The sequence below is a fragment of the Strix aluco genome, chromosome Z, assembly GCF_031877795.1.
Source record: "Strix aluco isolate bStrAlu1 chromosome Z, bStrAlu1.hap1, whole genome shotgun sequence".
Lineage (NCBI taxonomy): Eukaryota > Metazoa > Chordata > Aves > Strigiformes > Strigidae > Strix > Strix aluco.
The window spans coordinates 41,661,121-41,682,993 of NC_133971.1; the positions used below are offsets into that span (position 1 = coordinate 41,661,121).

General features: G+C 46.9%; 1 pseudogene; it reads left to right on the forward strand.

The window, feature by feature from the left end:
* Positions 1 to 538: 538 nt before the first annotated feature.
* LOC141918784 (hydrocephalus-inducing protein homolog) overlaps positions 539 to 21,873 on the forward strand; it is a 94,892-nt pseudogene continuing 73,557 nt past the window's right edge.

Genomic DNA, 21,873 nt, shown 5'->3' on the forward strand with positions numbered 1-21,873 from the left:
GCACTCGATGATCTGAAAAGTCTTTTCCAGCCTAAACGATTCTATTAAATGTGGTCCAGATGTCAGAAAAAGAGTAAATAAAAAAGGAGATGCAAAGTTGCCAAGCCAGGATAGCAGAGATCGGATGCTGGGAAGGGGAAAATGGTACTGTAAAGACTTAAGGCAGGAGCTGCCGCAGTAAATGATAGTATGTGGAGCTGGGGACTCTCCATCAGACCCTTGGAAAGGACCCTTGGTGGATCTCACTGTCAGCTGACAGATAAAGTTCATGAAAAGATATAGTTGTGGCTCGTGGGACTGCACCCACAGCAAAAGGCTTTTTTGTCTCAGGGAATATTTTTATGGAGTTTTACTTCTATGAATCTTAACTCTGCCACTTAAATATGGTCTAATCACGAAACAGTGTGGGACGGCCTTATGTTCTCCACTTAGGAAGGATTCCACAGCCTGGAGACACAGGTGTATCCTTTGGGTCTGCTGTGAATGGGATTCTGGATTTTCAAAGTCTCATTGTTACTCCTTCCAGGTTTGCCTAGTCATGGCCACTGGCAAGATTCATCGGTCCATGGGATCCTCCAAAACGGCTGATGGACTCCAGAGTAAGGTGGCAGTACGTTGTTATCCGAAGCTGGTCAGAGAGGCAGAGCAGCGTGTGACTGTAAGTACCTGCTGGGGGCCAGGTAGGAGCTGGGTTAAGGCTGAAAGCTGCCCCTGTCCCTCCTCTGCCTTCCCCTCCGGTTGTCAGGGTGCTGTGGAGCCAGGCACCACCTCCCCACCTGTTTGCTGCCATGCTTCTGTTGGAGGGGGCTGTCATGGTGCAGTGGGGGGTGGACTGTGTTGCTTCAGGATAAAGTCCAGGGTCTTGCCTGAACGTGCCAGTGAAGCCGAGATAAAGGAATGTACTGGGCATTGCACGGGAACAGCTGAAGCACAAACATCTGCTTCCTTCCGTCCTCTTTGCTGTGTGGGCAGTAACATCTTCTGTCACGTGGGCATACCTGCCAGTGCTGCCCTGGCCACACCTCTGGGCCGCTGGGCATGTGGTAGGCTGCTCAAACCGCCTGGAGTCTTGACAGGACACGGCTGGTTCCCGATAGAATAGCTTCCAAAAGAGTTGTTTCATGGTATCTCGTGTCCTGTGTGGAGCACAGATGCAGCCCTGCAAACAGCAGTGGATCCAGGGCGATTCCTCCTTCCCATCCACAACTGTCCCCTTTGCTGGCTGGAGCTCCCTTCACTGGAGGTGACCCAGTGCTGAGGCTCTGTCAAGGAGATATCTCTGTATCCTTCTGTGGAGGGGTCTGTGAGGCCAGAACAGAGAGAAAACAAGTGCTAATGGAAAAGAAATAATGAAAACTTGGACCCATTCCTCTCCACCTCAGTCTTGGCACAACGCTGCTTTTCTGCTTTCCTCTGACTCATCCAGCAGTGCCATCTCCACCTGCGTGTTGGTTGTGAGCACTGTGCAAGGGTGAAGTTAGGGGATGTCTGATAACTCCTCCCCGCTCTCTTCAAAGGTCTCTGGCTCAATCCAGCAAAACTCAAGAGGGTACAAATACCCGAAGAGCAGAAATCCCCAAACATGTCACATCATCTCATGAAGGAGAAGCTAATGGGACAGAGCCACTTGCTTAGAGCGTGTGTATTCCGCTCTATATCGTTAGTTTACTGATGTTAAACATTTCAGCAGGTAATTTACGGGACTTCCAGGACTATCCTAGTGGCTGTGATCACAAATTACTCATCAGTGGCACTTGAACGAGAAAAGTCTTTCTGCAGAAAGGCATTTCTGTAGCTCTTGCTGGTGTTTTGCGTTTCAGCTGACTCCCTCTGCCTTCCTGAAGGAGATGTCTCTTACCACCAAGCAGAGGCTGGCCAGCACCCGGGAGATGAGGCGGCCCCGGATTACCCAGCTTCTAGACATGGGTGAAACCTCCCATCACAAGGTAGCCTTTTCCTGTCCTTTTCCTTGCTGTTTGATGTGACATTTGAAGAGGGTGTGTGTTTGTGACAGGAGTGCCTCCGGCTCATCTGAATACCTCAGTGACTAGGGCCTGTTGTCTTTTCAAACTGCTGGTGGTGGTGGAGTTCCTTCTGCTGGGGAAAGGTAGAACGTTTTTCCCTGGTGAGAGGTTGGAAGTCCTGATCTGCGCTAAGTCAATATAAATAACCTCTGCTGAAGTTGGTGGGTTTTGCTGGAGGTTAGCTGATACTGGGGGAAGGCTGGGGCAGGCCACAAGGGCCCGAGCTTGCCATTTTCCATCCTCCTGGTGAAATAGCCACCTCGTGCTTTGGTGTAGTCACTGTCAAATGCTTGGGGTCATGAGACTCCCTCAACGGTGGCAGCATTGGCCTTTGAAGGCTGAGGGCCTATAGTAATTACTTAAGATTTAACAAAACCAAGTGCATTAATGTTTTGGGTTGGAACAATGTGTGGGACCTTTACAGGGTGTTAGATTTTGCAGGCTGCCAGATATACAGGGGAATTGCCCTGGGCAGAGGGGAGTGGAAGTGCGTTCTCTGGATCACTTAGATGTATGTTTAAGCTGCTTTTCTCACAGGACTGCTCACTGTAGCACACAGTCCAAACGGGTGGATCGCTGAGGTAGGCTGTTGAGTGGAAAATTGGCAGCAAGATACCTGTAACCATTTGGTTAAGGATTGCCCTAGGCAGCACAGGAGGTTGGGAACGCATCAGATGAGCGCACACATAGCTGGCAGCGTGCTGCAGGCACAAGCTGCCGTGTGAGCATGGCTCCTGTGGAGCAGCAGGAGGCCTGCCTGGGTCTTTTGAGTGGGAACAGTGCATCTGGGAGAGGGGAGACAAAGCAGGGAGGAATTTTCTCAAGTATTGCCTCTGCTCTGTGAACATTTGCGGTTTGTGTATATTTTCAGACGTGCTTCTGCGGTGGTATTAAATGAAATGGCAATAATGGAATATAATAAAGCATCTATTTAAAGCCTGTGGATAAAGGAGATACCAAGTCCAGTCTTACTCAAGTTGCCCAGTAATGCTGAGAAAAGAGCTAAACCTTACCACTATTCAGCATTCACCTCCTTTGTCTTTTTCCCAACTACTGTGTTACTTTCTTTTTAGCCTTACCTCCCCTGGTAGTGTGGTCTTCTAAGTGGTTTCTAGGCTCTCTATCAAAAAGGTATTTAGGGATGTGTGGGACTCGGTCTCTCTGTCTCAGAGTAAAGATCATCCCAAAATTGTTTCCCATGGAGTCTCGTGTAAATTCTTGGGTTTCGCTTGCTCCGTGAGTACTCGTGGCTCTTCCAGGAAGTGCTCTGGAGCTGTGTGACCACGTTAGCACAGGGCTCTGCTGGCAGTAAGCGCTGCCTTGCATTCTGGAGAAGGAAACCTGGAGGAACACCCGCCAAAAGAGCTTCTTAGCTTGAGCCTGCTCAGTGTGGTCCAGAAACTTTTGATCAGCTCAGAACACAGGTGGGGGGCTGTTTCCCTAGCGTGAGCCACGTGGACGTACTCACCAAGAGACTGTACTCCACTGGAGATCGGTAGGATTCTTTCATGAATCTTTCTCCCAGCAGCTGACCCTCCTCTCACCGCTCTGTCTTGCCTCTCCAGTTCTCAGCAGTTGACCTGGAGCAGAGCTTGTTTCAGCCTTTTCCTTCAGAGGTGGTATTTCAGAACTACGTCCCCGTCGAGGTCTACGAAGTGCCACTGATTCTGAGGAACACTGACAAGGTAAGTGCTGGGATGCGGAGCTTTAACACTGTGCTGGAAGAGGAGAGCAGTGTAATTCCTGTGGTTTAGAGCATAACAAGTTACCTGCTGCAGCACAGCACATCCAGAATAAAATGTCTCACCACCTTTATTTTGCAAGACAGTGGAAATCTTCCCATGCTGGGAATCCTCCCCCTGATTTTGGCCGTGCATTGGTGGTATCTAACTCAAAGGAGCTTTTCTAGTCAGCGTCCTTCCCCTTGAAAGCCCTGGATTGATGGGAATGTTGAGGGTTGTACAGTTCTTTCTGCTCTCCTGCTTTACCTCGAGTGTGCACCATGTGCTGGTGGCTCCCTGGTTAATCTCCGTTTCTGGCAGGACACCTCTGCCTCTCACAGCCTGTTTAGCTGCCTCTGTGCAGCTCACTGTCAAAGCCCAGGGCTTGAGCCTTCTCCATGCTGGAGGAAGTTATGGTTAGTGGCATTAGCACTCCAGGAAGGGTGTTTTGAAGCAGCAGGGGAAACGGACTGATTTAGCAGAAGCAGTGGGAGGCCTTTAGGTGCCACTTTAGGCTCCTGCTAAGCTTAATGCAGTTCTGCTCAGGTTTTTCTAAGCAACGTGGCTCTCTGCTTTCGCTTTGGAGAACCACAGCACATCCAGAGTAATGTTCTCTTGAAGGTCTCCACCTTCACTTGAAAAAATTGTGATCGTTTTGAGATTTCCCGGGAAAGTTGAGAAGGGAGAAGTTGAAAAATGCCAGCAATGTTGTTGCACTGTAAGGAGGAAAATTGAGACCTTTTGAATTTCGGCAGGGGAAACGTTTGCTTGAATGAGGCATGTGCCAAGAGCAGCTGGTGGGAAAAGACAGGAGGGAGGAAAGGAGCTGAGTGGGAAGGTGCTCTGGGAGAGAACATTGTACATGCAAGGGTTTCTCTTGACACGTAAGAGTAAGTGTGCTGGAAGCAGAGAATGTTCAGAAAAAGAAAGGTGTAATTAAAGATACTGTTCTGTAATAAAGAGTAAGATGTGTACGTGAGAGGAGGGCAGGATGGGCAGGTGGAAGTGTACGTGAGAGCACGTGAATTAACCCCCCCTCCAAATCTACCAGTCTTGTTGGAAAACAAACAAGTGGACAAAAAAAGCTGTCAGGGCATGTTGCAGGTGGGGGAACAGCAAGAGAAGTCAAAATGTATTCTGAGATAACAGGTTTTGACAGGGACATGGTTGGAAATGGAAGACCCTTTGGCAAAGACAGTTGCAGGGTGGTCCCTCAGTTGTTCCTGGAGAGTCCTGCGCCATTCCTGGCCTGGCGTTTAGCTTGGGAATACTGGAAAGAGCAGCGTGGGTGCCCCTATCCAAGGGATACCATTCATGGGGTCCACGCTGATTCTGGGCACTCTTTGCTGTAGTATCCTCTGTCCTGATTAAAATGTGCCTCAGCTTCTCTTTTTTCCTATAGCTCTGCTTTGTTCCCATTAAGGCTTTTGGCTTCAGCTGCTCTGTTATCCAGACAGCACTTCAAAGTATTTGACGTTCCCAAGTACCAGCCAACAGGCAAACAGTCAATTTGCTCTATTCATGCTTCCTCCAGTGGAAAAGAACATCTGCATCAACATGTCTGCTATTCCCAGTAAAAATTAATAAACTTGTACAGCTGCACCTTGTGATTTTTATGCCCTGTAAAGGGGAGGCAATGTGTGAGCTGTTGATTTTTTCCAAAAGGAGTTAGTTTTGAAGCTAGTAAGACCTCAGCCATTGGACAGCTCTGGTGTAAAAGTAAGATCAGCTTTAAGGAAAATCCTTGGCATATTTAAGTATACAAACATAGAGATGATAATCCCAAGAGAAGTGGTTATATTCTAATTTTGTTGGCTTTTGGTGATGTCCAGCAACATTGTACTCTGTCTCAAACTTTTCTCACCAGTTTCACAGATTCCTCCAAATCACACTGACCTATACTGCATGGTAGCCTGAGGTTGTCTGATCCATAAAAATCCAGCTGACAGCAAAGTATATATTCCAGATAGAGGCTCTGTAATCATGCAAATACAGAAGTGCTTTGCTGTATAGTTACTGCTCTTCCCTGTGTGTTGTAAAATTGCTTTTCTGTCTTCAGGCTGCTCCTCACCACCCTCAGCGATGTTCTGGGTGGCTTTTGCTGAAGGTCTTAGCTTATCTCCCAAGGGACTTGGTGACCAAAATGTTTGTCTGCAGTGTGAAATTGACTCCTGGAACTCGCTGTCCCAGGGCACTGCTGGGAGCAAAGGGCGTTTGGAGACTTCAGGACTGCCTTGGCCATGGGTTATCAGGCTCGAGCGGGTGGTGAAGAATGAACCTCCATTTTTCCCAAGCCTCACGTGTGTTTGTTGTTTATCAGCGAAGCTGCCTGTCAGTCAAAATTGCCTGTTTTAGACTTTCTGAGATGAGATTTGATGCTCAGGGGTTGATATCAGTGTGCTAGAAAACACCTATTTGCTGTGTCTGTGCTTGTGGTATCCCAGAGGGCAGAAACTTGCAGCAAGGTGCCTGCCTGGACTCCTGGGTGTGGGGAGGAATGCCCAGAAATCTGCCTTGCCTGCACTGGCAGCTGCCTGGCTACAGGCACCAGGCAGCAAGAGCCTCCAGAGAGCCGAGAGTGGCTTTTAATAATGAAACCACACTGTGAGTCAGTGCTGGTCATGTATCTCAAGGCAGAAAATGCCTCTGAAGCCCATAATTGATAGGCCCAGCCTGGGGGGTTGTCTGGCTTTCCATCATTTTGGCAAGTTGACCGCTCTCATCTTCTGCATCAGACTTTCCTTGTAGTGTATTGGGCTTCTCCCTTGCTTCTTTACAGCCCCCTTTAAATTCCCTTAGCCATCTCCTTGTTTCTTGTCTCCTTGTCTTTCTATGTTCCTCGTTTTGCTCTTCAGGTTTCCTTTTATTCCCAGTAAGGCCACAGTGTCTGTGGTCTCCTCCTCTTGCTGGTCTGCCTGCATGACTGTAGCACTGCAGCTTGACTGCCCCACTCAAACCCAGTATGTCAGTAGTGAATTTCTTCCTCCCCCCAGTATAACAGGTACTGTTTTGCCTTCAGGTCTTTCATCCCCCTCCAGAGGCATGACTGCTTGGGTGTGTGCAGGCAGAAGCCCGCAGGTTCTTTGGGCTGGTTGATATGTGGACTTGATTCAGGTATTATCGCTTGGTGCTGCTGGTGTCTCACCTGCTCGGTGATTCCTTCACAGCAGGGCGTTGCCCTACTGCCTCTGGCCTAGAGCTGTTTTGCCCTGGCAGGATGGATTCCATCCTGGTGTATTAGGTGAATGTACCTCTGTAAGGAACTGAAGGAATTGATGCCTCAAACATTCATCGACACAGAAAACCTCCAGGACAAGCTGTGGCCTTTGTGATTAGTCTAAGGAATGTCACCCGAGGGAGCGGGGGTGTATGGAAGGCCGCACCCCCCACTCCCTTGCAGTTGTATTGACAAACTTCGTATGTGGGCCTCAGAGCGGGGAAACTGAGTGAAACCAAAAGTTTCCCCTCAAGCGCAAAGACCGTTAATCACTGTCTGCACTGTGTAAGCCCGGTACTGTGTGGCTCTATTGTGTAAGCCAGACACCATGCTTGCCTTGCTAACGACTTTGTGCCTTCACCATTGAAGAGGCGACAAGGCCTGACGAGAGGTGAGCATTTCTGCCCCAGAAGCAGAAGTGTGTTAATCAGCTGATAAGATGAAACTGAAACTTTGCTGTGTGTGCACCCACCACCCAAGATGGTCGGACCTGAGACAACTCTGGATCCAGGGGTGCTGATCCAGATTTCTTTGACTCTCTTTCTCACCTTTCTATTTCTTTCCTTTCTTTTATTTCTTACAGATTTATAAGAGATCACATTGTTTATTATTCTTTTCCAAGTTTAATTTGTTTTCTACTGCAAGTAAAACATTTTAACCGGTCGTTTGGTGTCGTTTCACCTTAATTTAACCCAAGGGGATCACGGAACTGTTGCGACTTCCTGGGCTTCCAGTCTGGGTTGTGACAACCTCAAGAGTTAAAAGTGCTTTGGAAAGGTGGTTAAGGCAGGATGTCCCCAGGGCATGGCCAGGTATTTTCTCCTCATGTTTCCACATGAGTGGCAAAATCATAGTTTCCTGTCTTTCCTGCAGGTTTCTCAGCTGGTGAAGGTTGTCTTGGAGACGTCGTCTTACTTCAAGTTCACCAGCCCCGGTGGTGTGTGCTGTAAGGTAGCACCTGGCATGTGTTCAACTTTCCGCATCCAGTTCAACACTGAGGAGAACAAGGTGAGACTGGAGGTCCAGAGAGGTTGGTGCCTTCAGTGGAAGCTGAACCTGCTGGGCTGGATTCAGAACAGGGCATCTGCTGTGGGTTTTGAGGACTGTCCTGGTTCCAGTGGGGTTGCCCTGGATATAGAACGGGGGGAAACTCTTTCCCCATGGTGAAGATTATGCTCTCATAGGCTGGAGTCTCTTATGTGTTTCAGGCCATTTTTATCCTTCAGTGATGGAACATTTAATGTCATGTCTGCTGGTTTCAGAGATAAGAGAGTCTTCTGTCTGTGGTGGGGCGGCCTCCCAAGGTGTTGGTTTCTGGTATCTGTCCAGTGCTGTGTGATTATGGGTTTGCTCCACTAACGGTAGATACAGAGATCTGTTTAAAAGTGACCTGTTATTTGGAAGACCCAAAGTGAGCCTGATCAGAGTGGGGACCGCCACCTTTGAAAACTAGAGTCACCTTAATGCCTAGGGTGTTGGACACGGTAGCGAGACAGCGGAACATTATGTCTGAAGTCATCGCGGTTTTTACGCACTGGTTATAGCCCACAGACTGCTGTGGGGTCTGCTCCAGGCTGTGGTCGGGCAGTCTGCAGCTGGTCCCCTCTTGGCACTGCAGGATGCTGTTAGCTGCTGCAGCAGGGACTGACGGGCTGTGCTTTCCCTCCCTGCGCTTCCTTGAGCGTTTACGAGGGAAGATGCATGTGGAACAGTAGGAAAATGGCAGGGTGGGGTACTCAGATAGTAGGTGCTTTAAATTCCCATGGGCTGCCCATCCCTTTTATTTTAGATGGCTTAGGCTGCAGGATTGAGTACAAAATTGCTAATTCAGAAAGACTTGCTGAAGATGAAACACTCTCCTGAAATGTGATACTCAGTTCTGTAGGACGTTTGCTGCAGTTCCCTTCCTGGTATTTTACCTTCCAAATACGAGAAGCAAAAGCCCTTCTGCAAGGTCCAGTGTTAATATTTGATATGTCTAGGGAAGAAGATCCTTCTTTATTCTTTTTACATCTTGGCTGTGACAACATCTGTTACAGCAACCTTAAACCCCAGCTGGTGGGTAGCGCTGGGTGTTAGTTGTTGTGTTAAAGCAGTAGCTCTGTGTCTGTGCCTCCTCTGGCTGCCTTAGGTCCCTTCCAGGCTTGGAGGGGGCGGGTGTGGGAGAGCAGGAAATCCCAAGCACAGAGGAATCTGAATCTGTTCTGGTTAAGAGTTTGTTGTGTGCAATTCCTAAATCAAATTATCTGCTTGCTGCTTCAACAATGATAAAAATATCAGACGGCTTCAAAGCACCGAGGAAAAAAGATCAGGACAGCAAGCGAGTGATAAGATGCAGAGGTTCCATCAACTCATGGATAAGAGAGCTGCTGGAGGTAATGGCTCCTGGCCCTACTGCAACAGTTTTACCAGTGATTTCAGCGGGGGCAAGGGGGTACTTGCAGCCCTGCGATGGCACACCGTCCATCTGGAGATGGATCTGCTCCTCCCTACAGTGAAATGATTTGGGTGATTTGATTTGCCTTCCTACTGCTAAATGCCAGACAGCTGGGGGAACTGTCTGTCTCTTTTGTGATCAAGCCAATGCCGGGGAGTAGCACAGTTGAGTTTGCTCTGGCAGGGCTGTCCCAGTGTCTCCCATCTGCAGCTCCTGCTACCACCTGCCTCAGGTAGGCATGCTAACAAGGCATCAACCCTGCAGCAGAGAGGAAGCAAAGCTATTTCCTATGTCCCCTGAGGCTAGGTGAGCTGGAAAGGGAAGCTGAGATTAGACACAGGAAGAACTCTTAAGTCTAGGGTAGAGCTGGAATAGGCTGCTGAGCGCAGGGGTGGAATTGTTAGTGCTTTTAAGTACTTGTCAGACATCTTGCAAGAATAGTTTGGGTGTAGAGCTGAGCCAGTTCTGGGGTGGGGAGATAGATCAGATAGCTTCTTAAGGGTGTGTGTCCCCAGCCTTGTCCCTATAATGCTCTGGGAAGGGGTGGGAAATACACACTTACCCTACGCTCACCTGAGATTAAAACAATTCCCGTGTCCAGCTTGTTAAATATTTCACCAAAGACTGCGTGTTGGTTGTGCCTGTGGCAAAGTCCTTTTGAAAATGCACCTGAGCATCCCCTGGCCAGTGTCAGTGAAGTCGCTGCGTTGCTGGGATTGGAGTTAGTGCTGTGGCACAGCTGGGTGCTTAGTGGAGCCTTTGATCATCTGCGGTGGTGATCGAAGCGGGTTCTTGTTACTACTGGAATCCCTTACATGAAATTGCTCTATTTTGGTGCCTCCAAATCAAAGTATCAGATAATTTTGTCTGGTTCTGCCAGCTTGCTGTGAAAGCAGGTGAATCAATGGGATTGGTTCTTCTTTGCAAGTTAACAGCCCTGTTCAAGTCATGCTGCAGGAATGAAAGGTCGCTAAGGTAAAAAGTACTTTGACATTGCTGGATGCTACTGTTAGAGTCATAGAAAACAGCAGTTTTTCTTCTGCCGTGGGATGGTACTGAATGCACTGTGCTGAGATTGTTTCTTTCCCTGCAGGATTATTTCTGCCAGCTCACCTGCATCACAGAAAGGGAAAAGTTTATTGTGCCAATCTGAGCTATAGGTGCCCGAGCTATCCTGGACTTCCCTGACCAGCTGAACTTCTCCGTCTGTCCAGTCAAGTACAGCTCCCAGAAAACTCTGCTGGTTCGCAACATCGGTAACCGGGAGGCTCGCTACCGCATCAGCACTGAGAGGTAAAGGAACTCGTCTTCTTTGTGTAAAACACTGTTGCATGATAACATGGTTGGTAAACAGTAACAACAAGGAACCAGAGCATCTGAGCTGCTGTATTGCAGCCGTAGCTGGAAACCGGCAGGACACATGGGGTTTGCTGTTGCTTATAGTGTTTTAAGTGTGTTAGGCGTTGGAATGGGCTGCCCAGGGCAGTGGTGGAGTCCCCATCCCTGGAGGTGTTCAAGAGTTGAGTTGACATAGCGCTGAGGGATATGGTGTAGTTGGGAACTGTCAATGTTAGGTTAATGGTTGGACTGGATGATCTTCAAGGTCTTTTCCAACCTAGATGAAAAGAAAAAAAAAAAAAAAAAAAAAAACGCATGATGCAACCTTTGATAAAACTCTGCATGCTGCAGCGAGGTTTTGTACTGCAGTGGTGTCTCTGACACAGCATCTTGCAAGAGTGATTCTGTTAGATTGAAAGAGCAAACGAAGGAAGGCAACCTGGCTGCCCGTGGGCTGTGTAAGATGCTGCGTGGCAGGCGACAGCTCTAGGAGCTCAGTTCCTGTAGACCAAATGCAGTGTTAAGAAATGGGCAAGCTGTGAGCTGGTGAGAGAGACATTTAAGAATTTATCAGCAGATGTGTCTTTATTTGCAAGTGCCATTAGAGATCGTAGATCAAAGTAATTGGTATTGAGGCCCTGACAAGAACACTGTGTGGTCCAGGAACTTTGTTTTCCAGTAGGTTTGGTCTGGTCCCTGGGACCAAATATTAAGTAGAATGAGCTTTTAGGTGGAGATGAGCAGACACTGGCTTCAGAACTGCACCACAGCCCCAAAGCGGCATGCTAATGAGGGCACAGGCAAAAGATGCAGCAAGTGTCTGGTGCATGAGTTGGGGGCCTTTTCTTCTAGAGCTTTCTCTCTCCCAGATTTCCTGGAGAGTGCTCAAATCTGTAAGGATCCAGCTTGCAACCTCCTGATCCTGAGTACCTTCTGAAACGGTTACATACCAGTGTCGGCCAAAGACACCCACGCTCTGGGAGGCTGCAGGCACGTGGTGTTCCGATGGTCCCGAATCAAACGCCTGACATGAGTTGTGTTGTGAACAGCCTGTCCTGCTCCTTTTGGTCTCAGAAGAGAGGCACTGGTTTCCCAGTTTGCTGAATGGGAGAGGGTGATGCAGCTGCAGGGAAAGTGGTTCAGTTGGCTGGTAATTCGTGGTGAGTTGCTTGGTCATGGAGGTCTTGGTGTAGGAGCTGAGGTCAAGAATGCAGCAAAGACCAGCACTCTGACTTGGTGCACCTGAATTGCTTCAACTTCTTCTCCAAGAAAACAGGGCTCAGAAGGCTACTCTTTACTTTTCTCTTGTGAAACGTGAGGGTTTAAGAGGAGCTTCCACCAAAGCCTGTCAAGGCTATTTAAGCAGGCTTCTAGGATGCTATTTAAGGAGGCTGCTTCTTTTCCCTGTGGAAACACGTAGGCAGGAACTTGTAAATCACTGCACAGTTTTCCTCTGGGATCTCCAGATCTAGTTGTTGCCACCAAAATAAATACTCAGTGAAGTCTAGCATCTTTTTGCAATGTACTCTCCAACTCTTCTATTGAGTGATACAGCACATGTCGAATCCTGCTTGATATGGATTTTAAGAGTTTCTGAACTTCAGCAATTAAATATTTCAGTCCTGATTTGCAATAAAGAAATGGGAAGCATTGCAAACGTTTTATTTCAAACCACACAAAAAAATATTCTGAACAACTGGATTGGATGTGTACAGGGATGGAAAGCTGGTATGATTTCCTTTGTCAGCTGATGACATCTGCCATCTCTTCCATTTCATTGTGAACTTTTGAAAGCCACTTTGACATTTCAAACAGATGATTTAAATCTTTGACTATAAGTAGCATTTTATTCTAATTAAGTTGCCCTGACTTTCATTCAGATTTCTTAAAAGAGTATTTAAAAACACATGCTTGCATGTGAGAGGAGGAGGAGGATGATTAGTGGCGTAGAAGGGAGTGAGAGATCTGTGTAAGCTTAGATCCATCAGGTGACCTCTGTATCCTTTATTCTCTATCTAAACAATTTAAACTTGTGTTCTGGCCTGAGCATATTCAGGCTCTTGCCCATTCACAAGTCAGCTGCAGATGCCACCATTTCCTAGTCCATCGTGCTGCTCATATCATGTTTCCTAGCAGCTTTTCTCTGGATTTCCTTCTCTGTGGCACCAAGCATAACCTGTTTGCCTTCACCTTCAGTGCATTTTTCAGCCCATCTCCAATCCTAACCTTTCCCCTCAGTACTGAGAGCTCAGCTCTTGCATCTGGTCACTTCATGATGATGTTCCCTGCCTGTTACTCATTTATCTAAAGGCTTTGATGTTTTCTGTTGTGCATTTCCCTCCAGGGAAGAGCTCTTAAGTGAAGCCATGGGGCCAATTCAGCATCCTTCTGCTGTTCCCTGTTTGGAGCTCTCCCTTGCCATGGTTTCTACCAGAAGCATGGCTGCATTTTGACCACTTTTTCATGAAGGGAGAAAACCACCAAAGCACTCCCTGTTATGCAGTCTGGCTTTGTGCCTCTCCTCCCTCTGCATGTCCATACCCAGCTCTTAACTGCATAGCATGGTAATAAAAAATAATAATAGTATAAATAGAGAAAGTCTCTTCCTGTTGTCTCATTGTTAAGGCAGGATAATGAGTTTCTGCTCCATGACATTCACAGAGATAAATGTCATTCCAGTACATTCGAGTTGAAAATGGTGTCTGGAAGCAGATCTCAGTGCAGCACTGCCTTTTCCTGACATTGCCGACGTTGTGCTATGCCATGCTATGGGGCTAGAGGGGATCAGTCCGAGATAAGATCCATTTAGGAATGTCCCCAGCAAGCTCTGAAAGCTCAGGAAATGATCCTGCGAGGCACAGTGCCTCGAGCCCCCTTGCATCCCTCCCTGTAGTACCCATACGCTACGTGGAGGCGTGAGATTGGCCAGTTACCATAGGACGTGCAAAGACCATCCAAGGACATGAAAATAGAGCCTAGGTGCAGTGAAAGAGGGAAATACAGAGCTTGCGAGATGCTGACTCCACACAGGATTTCTCAGCATGGAGATGGAGTCTTGGATGCTTTGACTGTAGCAGACTGGGTTTACTGGAATGGCTATACTGCTTGACTTTGGCTGTTATACCATTACTAAAAATAATATATGTGAAGATTAAACGACCTTTGTTTTTTTACCTGCAATAGATCTTAGTGGACAGAAGAGGCAATTCAATCTCCGGTAATGTTACTGTCTTCCTTGGGTTTGGAGGTAGCTTGTAATGAAATCAATTGTCCCAAACTCAAATGATTTTATAGTGCACCAATAGACCAAAGAAAGGTTGGCTGCAGAAGATAAAGATGCCACGGCACTTGAAGTGTATTGCAGCCTCCTTGCACACTGCATGTGCCAAAGGTGTGGTTGCAGGAGAACAGGCGGCATGGTGGTTTGAGGGCCTGGGCCACAGAACTGCCAGCTTTGTTCACTTGTCAGTTGTGTTCCTCAATTCTGTCAGGAGTATTTGGCCTTTGGTATCATCATGGGATGCCCAGCTGTCAAGATGGTGAAAGTAAGCAAGATGTAAATGCCAAAATATATCCTTATGAAATTGCTTACAAATCTAGTGTTGCTTTCTTTCTGAAGGGCAATAACAGGCAAGATCTCGGCAAGTGCTGATGTGCAGGTCTCTCCTAAATTGGTGTGGCTAGATAAGTTTATACAAGCTGGGGACTGCAAGGTGCCATTGGGAGATCTGGACTTGTGAAAGTTTAGATGTCGTACAACAAAGCAAACCTACAAATGGACATAGTTAAAAAGCATGTCAGAAGAAAATGAGCTATTAAAAAACCTCCAAACCTTATCTTTTGTGTCTTTCAGGAGCAGTAGTGATTCATTAGAAGGGTAGATCTAACAGGATGACAATTATCCTAAAGAACAGGTCACACTTAATGGATAAAAAGCCAACGTCTAAATCACTAGCGTCATCTCTCAGCAGTGGTTTTCATTTGGCTATGACAATGTGTCAGGGGTGTCTCCTTGGCATCTCTTCTTATCTGTAGGCTACAGGCAACAGCTTAGTGACGGTGACTGAAATTCAGGGGAGTTAAATTTAACCATGGAGCTTTCATCCTTGTGTCTTGGAGAACCAGGTCCATGTGAGGAATAACGAGCTCCTGCTACAGCAGTAAGAGAGTTGTCTTGTGGGTACAGCATGGGGTGGGATGTAGGACATGCAGTGTCTGATTTGTGCTCCGTTTCTCAGTCCTGAGAATTGAGTCCTGAACTTGGTTGGATCCTCTTCTTCTGACAATTTGAAAAGATGAAGATATCTTCAGGAGTGTTATTCCCCTCCTATCCCATCCATCTGAGGGCAGGAGTATGTAGCCATGGGGAAGGAGTAGGAAGGTGATGGGATGGGAGGTAGTGCTGAAGTGTTGCCCGGGATCCCCCTTAACTAGCAGCTTTTCTGTTCTGGCAACATTTCTGAAAAAAAAAAAAAAAAAAAAAGGAAACAAACAAAATCTCTGCCTTTCCCACACCAGGCAATGGTCCCACCCAAGCCCTGGCAGAGACCTGCAGCAGTCCTGCCATAACCATCAGTGCGGATTCAGGACCGTGTAGAACAGCCTAGTTCTGAGGCTGGTGGTGCCTTGTCTTTCCTCCTCTCTCTCCAGAGTCTCAGGTCCAGCACACAAACATTGCAGGCCCCGTGCTTCGGTGGCAATGTTCTCGCTGGTTGTAATGGGAACAGGTCAGGCCCCTAATTGCAGCGATATCTCCTTAATGAGCAGAAACTCCAGCAATTTCATCAGCTGTCACTACTTACATGAGCAAAGTTCAGCTTGCGCATGGCTCCAGTTGTTCTCAATATTTTTGTGTGTGTTGCATTCTCTAATCATGGTAAAACTCTCCAGAACATGTTTTTAAGGTGACAAATTGACCACCAGCAAAGCACTAAACCAAATAACTTTTGTTTTCTAAGTGGGGCTGTAGAAGAGCCATGAACCCCAGCTGCAGAAGCATGTTTCACCTGACTTGTCCCTTTGCATTAAAGCACTGAGTTTTGTGTCTGTCAGCCAAGAGCCATTTACCTGGTGACAAATAACAATTGCTCATATTAAATTCAAAGTACCCCAACACATTTTCATAATTATTTTCAATGCATTGCACAGAATTTGCCTGGTGGGCCAAGCAAACAGTTATTGAGCTTGGATTACAACCCAGAGTCCCAGATTGCAGTGCTTGTGAATACACGGAAAACCTCCTGTTAAACTCACCTTGATGTGCTCCTGGTAATGGCACTTCATGTAGCCAGGGGTTTAATGGTTCAGGATGTAAATGGGATCCCCCTTCCGTGTCTTGTTTCCGTGTCATTGTATTGCTCTAATCTGCGTTTGCACTTATTCAGCTTTTTCTGATTGTTCCTTTTCTTAGAGCAGCTTTCGTTGTAATGCCGATAAAACATGCCCTTTCTTAGGCTAAACTAGGATGTTTTCAAGGTAAAAAAGTGAATTCTGCAAATTAAACCATAATTATTCTCTGGTCTTCCAGAAGGACACTTATTCTCCCTGTCTGATTCCTAGGCTGCAGTCTCACTGGGACAAGTAATGCCCTGACATTTGCATCTCTTGAGGTGGAGTTTATAGGTGGCAGAAAAAGACAGATTCCTGAGGAAGTCAGTGTCAAGTTGTGCAGGCAGATAGCTCTCACCATCTCTGTGCTCCTCAAAACCCATCCTCTGTCTGTATTACTAGTGGTCGGACTCCTGAGCCTCCCTGCAGAGAAGGGGATGCAGAGTATGGGGGAGATGAGGTCGTTTGACACCACAGGATGTTCGGAGAGCTGGATCTCTTCAGAAGTGAGAGTCAGTAGAGCCATTTCTGATCCTCTATGTTCTGGGGTTTTTTACTGACTGTGGCTTGTTTGCTTTTTGCTTGCACAAGTGAGCTGAAGTGGAGTAGACTGCAAAAGGAGTGTAGTCCCCGAATCGCCCACAGTAGCCCTGATGTGTCTCTTTCTCTGCGTTGCAGCCCCTTCTCTGTCAAGCCGTCCATTGGAACTCTTGGGATTGGCGATGCCATGCAAGTAACAGTGGAGTTTCACCCGCTGAAGACTGGGGATCATTCCAGTTCCCTGGTAGTTCACTATGACACAGGTAAGTGCTGGGCACTGCGTGGTGCACGCTCTCTGCATCCTTCAGAACAGAGCCCTTTCTAAGCAGAATAATGTTAAACTTGCTTTGCAAACTACTTCTGAAAGCTTTTCTTTCAAAACCTCTGCACGTTTCAGTGTTTAGAAGGGAGCAGATAACGGACAAAGGCTGAGTCTGTTCTGTGTGTCCTGTGTGGCTGTGTGCTGGTCCATCCCTGGTGTCAGCATGGTGTTCTCCACCCAGCACGCCCCCGTGACAGTCATCTGCCATCATTTCCCATTGCTGCAGCCACCTTAATTCCCTCTCTGGGTGTGCCTCCCCTGTCCTTTACCTCAGGGAAAAAGTGACAAATAGTTGGTGTTCAGGGTGTTGTTAAAGTGGATCCCCTCAAGCAGGAATGAGATTTTTGGCAGGCTGTTTTGCTGGGAGTTGCTGAGTGGAGGAAGGAGGAACCTTGATTCTCCATTGCAGTGCGCACATGCAGGTGTGAAGTTTTATTCCTAGACAATGCTCTGTTTGAAGTGTAACGTGGGGAATGCATGTCTCTGTCAGACTCTCTCTAAATGCCCCCGTCTCTTACACACCTCTGTCCCCTGTACTGCTTCTCCGTTGTCTTGCCACAGACCCTTTTTTTATGTTGCCCTCTACCCACCTACATCCCACACTTCACAGCATCAGGACTGAAGCAGCCAGGACTTGAGGGCTCTTGGGGTTTGGCAGGGAGTGCTCGCTGCCTCCCAAGATAGGTATAAAATTTATACTAGGGTACGAGAAGCCAAGCTCAGGCCACAGAAATGCTGTCAGCTTTGTAAGTCACTTTAAGAGTAAGTGGGAAAAACTCAAGAAAAGGTGTGATGTTAAAATGGCTCTGTCTGCCTTGGTTCAGCAGAGGTATCTTGTGATGCCGGTCGAGACACTTCCGCAGTTGCCTGAATGCATTTGGTGTGCCTTTTCTCTTGCCTGAAAGAGAGGTTTGTTTTGTTCCTATTCCTGAACTTTGGTCCTGGGAAGTGTGATGTCCTCACCTAGGTGCTGCTGTGATGCTTTAGCCCAGCAACGAGCATTTTATTGTCTTGAGTTTGTAGAAGTTCTAGAAATGCTCCTGTATCTTCCAAATGCTCTTTGTAGGCTTCTGAGTTATCACAGCTTTGTTTAATATTTTTCAGTCAATGACACATTCACAGAGAATGGTTTATGCTCACTCAGAGAAGCTCATTGGTTTGGGTAACACTGTCTTGACAGAACTACTGAAATTTCAGATAGAGAAGGACAAAAGGTGCCTCATTTGTATGCATATAGGGAACCTATAGGATAAACTTCAGAGGGATAGATCTTCTTCTGAGTTAGATCAGGGCTAACTACCCTAGAGGTTAGGGCTGTGGGGTTTATACCATGTGAAATGAAAAGTCCAAGTGAAGAATCCAGGGCCAGGATCTTCACAGCTTGCTTTGAAAACCTGAGTCTTGTTCTTACTGAAACACCTGATTCCTCCATGGTTAATCTTTGAAAAAGTGATTTTCATGGATAGGCCACAGGGACCAAACTATCTGCTGGCTCTGGGATAGGCAACCTCCCCGGAACATGGTGCAGCCACCTGGGAGATGAAGCCGGGATTCGTTCCTGCCTGTCAGTACAGCACTGCAGTTATTTTTCAATAAACCACAGACTGAGAAGGAGAGCAAGGAATAATTAAGGGATTATCTCTCAAGCTTTGAAGCATACAAATAAGTAAAAGGCTGCTGAGATTAATTGCTGAAGTGAAACCGAAACATTTAATCAGTCTTAAAAGCTGCTTGTTGCAGGTGTAGTGCAGAGCAGCAGACAATGTTACCCAACCTGGCGGGGCGAGCCCTGGCTGATTTGTCCTGTGCTAAGTCAGACTCCCTGTGACTCGCATACAAAAGCAGCTGGGTTGCTCTTTCAGAGCCACCAACAGACTGTTTCTTAGGAAACAGAGGCACTAAGAGCAAAATATCAGTGTAGGGTGTTGGGAGGCATTTTCCTTGCTTTACTGTGTGTCTGTATTGACTTGCTCACAAGTGGCAGTAGTTCTCAGCGAATCACACTGTTGTTAGTGTGACTGACGCAGGATCAGGTGCATGGTGCGTGGGTTTAGTTTTTGCTGAACTTGAGTCAAATCTGTCCCTAGCATTGCTTAAGCAAACATGGAGCTCTTCCCTTTGCCTGCTGTTTGGTTGATTAGAATTGTGTGTCCTTTAGACTGTCCTGGTTAGGAGTACAGGTGTTGTCCCCTAGATAGACTGTCTATGTGGTGGTAGTTGTGTTGCTACAAACTTTACAGGTGAGTGTGAAGAAAATGTCTTTGCTGCTAAGAGCATAATGATTTACAATGAAAATTTGACCTTCACTGCTTTATATGTCCAAACTCCTCCATTTCCCCCATGTACATGGGTCTGGTGTGAAAAATCCCAGCTCATACTCCAGCTGGGAATGTAAACATGTCGGGATGCTGAATCCCTCTCTTCGGGTAAAATTGGTGCTGGGTTTGGCTGAACCGGCTTACTTTGGTAAATGAGGCCACCCATGCAAGGGCTTGGCGGTGTGTTAGTGGTCACTGTACACATGCAGGAAACTCATGAAATCCCAGCCCTGGTTGTTTACTGCTGTTTGAGGTTGAATAAGCAACTGTAGCATGGACGTGCCAGCACATCTGAACATCTCAGCTACCCACAAGGATAAAGCATCCGAGAAAAGCACTGCCTTGCTGTGATAGTCATCTGTGGTTTTGTGTAGGCTTTGGAGAAAACAACCACCTTTGCAGAGCTCTGTTCTCTTTCCTTTAAGAACCCCCTTTCAACCAAGGCTCTTGTCATCTGTCTTGCAAGGCTGGCATTGCAATCGGTGGCTTCCAGGAACTTGTTTGAAAATGAAATGAAAATCCTATTGATGTAGTCTCTAGATCAAGCCTTTTCCTTTCTCTTTTTTCTCCTTTGTAAATCCACTGAGGCATGTGGACAGGCAGCAGGGTTTAACTGAGGTTTAGCCCTTGTTGTGCTGCATTTTTCATTCCTGAGATCACTCAAACAAGTTGCTGAGTGTTCTCAATTTGCACTGACTTCAGCCAGAATGGAGGAGGCTCAGTACTTGTCTGAGCAAACTCCCTACCTCGTTGCATACTTGAGTCGTCCCTGTATTGTGCAGGATACCAGGGTGGGAACCAAAACCATTTTCTGGTTTTAATCTTAGTCTTGTGCCAGTGTTTACAGGGACTCTGATGTTGCCGTGAGCAGCGTTAAGTTACTGTTGAGCTAAATTCATGGCAACAGACCATGAGCTTCTGACGGCCACCGCTGTGTGCCACTGCCACTCCAGCCTGCAGTTGTTCATCTTCATGCACTTCTCCATTCCTTCCACACCAGGCAGATTTATAGTAGCTGCTTACAAGTGCTAAGAGGTGGGGAAATCTTCCACTTCCTAAGCAGCAGCCCCTTTTGAATCCAAAGCTTCACTGTAGTGCACTAACCGATGTAATTCTTGTTTATTTGTGTTTAGTGCTGGCAGATGGTTAGAAACTTACAGTATTCTTACATTATTACAGTTTTTAAAGAAGATCTTGTTTCCCGTGTTATCCTAAAGTGTAAGCCAGAATGCTGTACAAGAGGCTTCTCTAGATTTTCCTTGGTCTATCAGGCATTTAAAACCTTTGCAAAGGGATTTTTCTTTCTGCCTGTCATAGGTGGTGAGTGCACGTTGTGCTTTTTTTCCTTCGCTTGTGAGAATTCCCAGCAGTGTGGATGGTTTCTGTCAAACTTGTATGTTCTTGTACATCTGCTTCAAAGTTAGTGGAGGAAGTCGTACATTGTAGGCAAAAGAAGTGCAAATAGGAGTTTGTGCAATTATATGTTGTCTTTGCATCTTAATAGTAGCAGCACTGCAACAGACCGAGGATTGGTAACTAATACTTTATACAACTGATTGGTTATATGCTTTTATAGTTCAAATCACTTAGATTGATGGGTGAGTCTAGTTGGTCTCCAAAGTGTTCGTTTCTGTCAAAACAGCTAATAGGTAACAACTGTTTCCTGTCTTTGTTCCCCTCTTCTAGAACTGCTTGTAATAATGAATTTTTCTTATACTGTTTTTGATAAGGTCGTTCTGCTCCTTGCAGAGTATGGCCCCTCTCCAGGGCCTTGTGTTTCAAGAGAGATGATCTGTCACTTTGAGGGTAGATGAAGGGGAATTAAATTTGTGCTTCATTTGCTTGAGGTTTCTTTGCACAGCTTTGTAGCTCCACAACTCCATAACACCTCTCCGAACAAAAAGCCTGCTCCAGCAACCCATGGAGTTGACTGCGTGAGCACAGACTGGGATATATGTACTAGGAGGGTCACTTGGAAGTTAAAAATCTCCTTCTGGCTGTTTTGTTCATCCTCAGGCATGCACAGAAACAGACTTCTGTGTGACGCTGCATACCCCATTTTTAGCACATGAAAGATTTCTGGAAGAATGTGGTTTTCATCTCTTTGCAGGTCATCCTTGACCGCAGCTTGTCTACTCTATCATCAGTGGAAATCACTGACATGTTCTGAAGTGTCATTACCGGTGGATGTGTTTCAGGGCAGAACTGACCATTCATTAGCCTCCTTTCCTTGTGGATCGATCAGCATCTGCTGAGAAGCAGAAGAGCAGCTTGAAGGGTGACTGATTTATTACGTGGTCTATTGGGCATGTCTTTGCCAGGCAATCAGAATGAAAGTTCCTGCACTATTTTCCCCATGGCCAAAAGCAACGTTTCAGCCAGTCAGGTACCCCAGCGTATCGTTACTGTAGTAGCAATAATGGTTAAAAATAGCCCGTGGCATCCTGGGTATGCGGCAGTGGTCTTTCATCATCCGACGGTTTCATCGTCCTTTTCAATACATTCTGCGAAGCTCCTTCATGCTGGGCAGGACGAAGCCTCCTTGCTGGCTCCCAGATATTCCTGTGCCAGAGTATTTCATCCTGGAAGGAGGCAAACAGTTCTTCCTAAGCACAGTGCAGAGGGGGT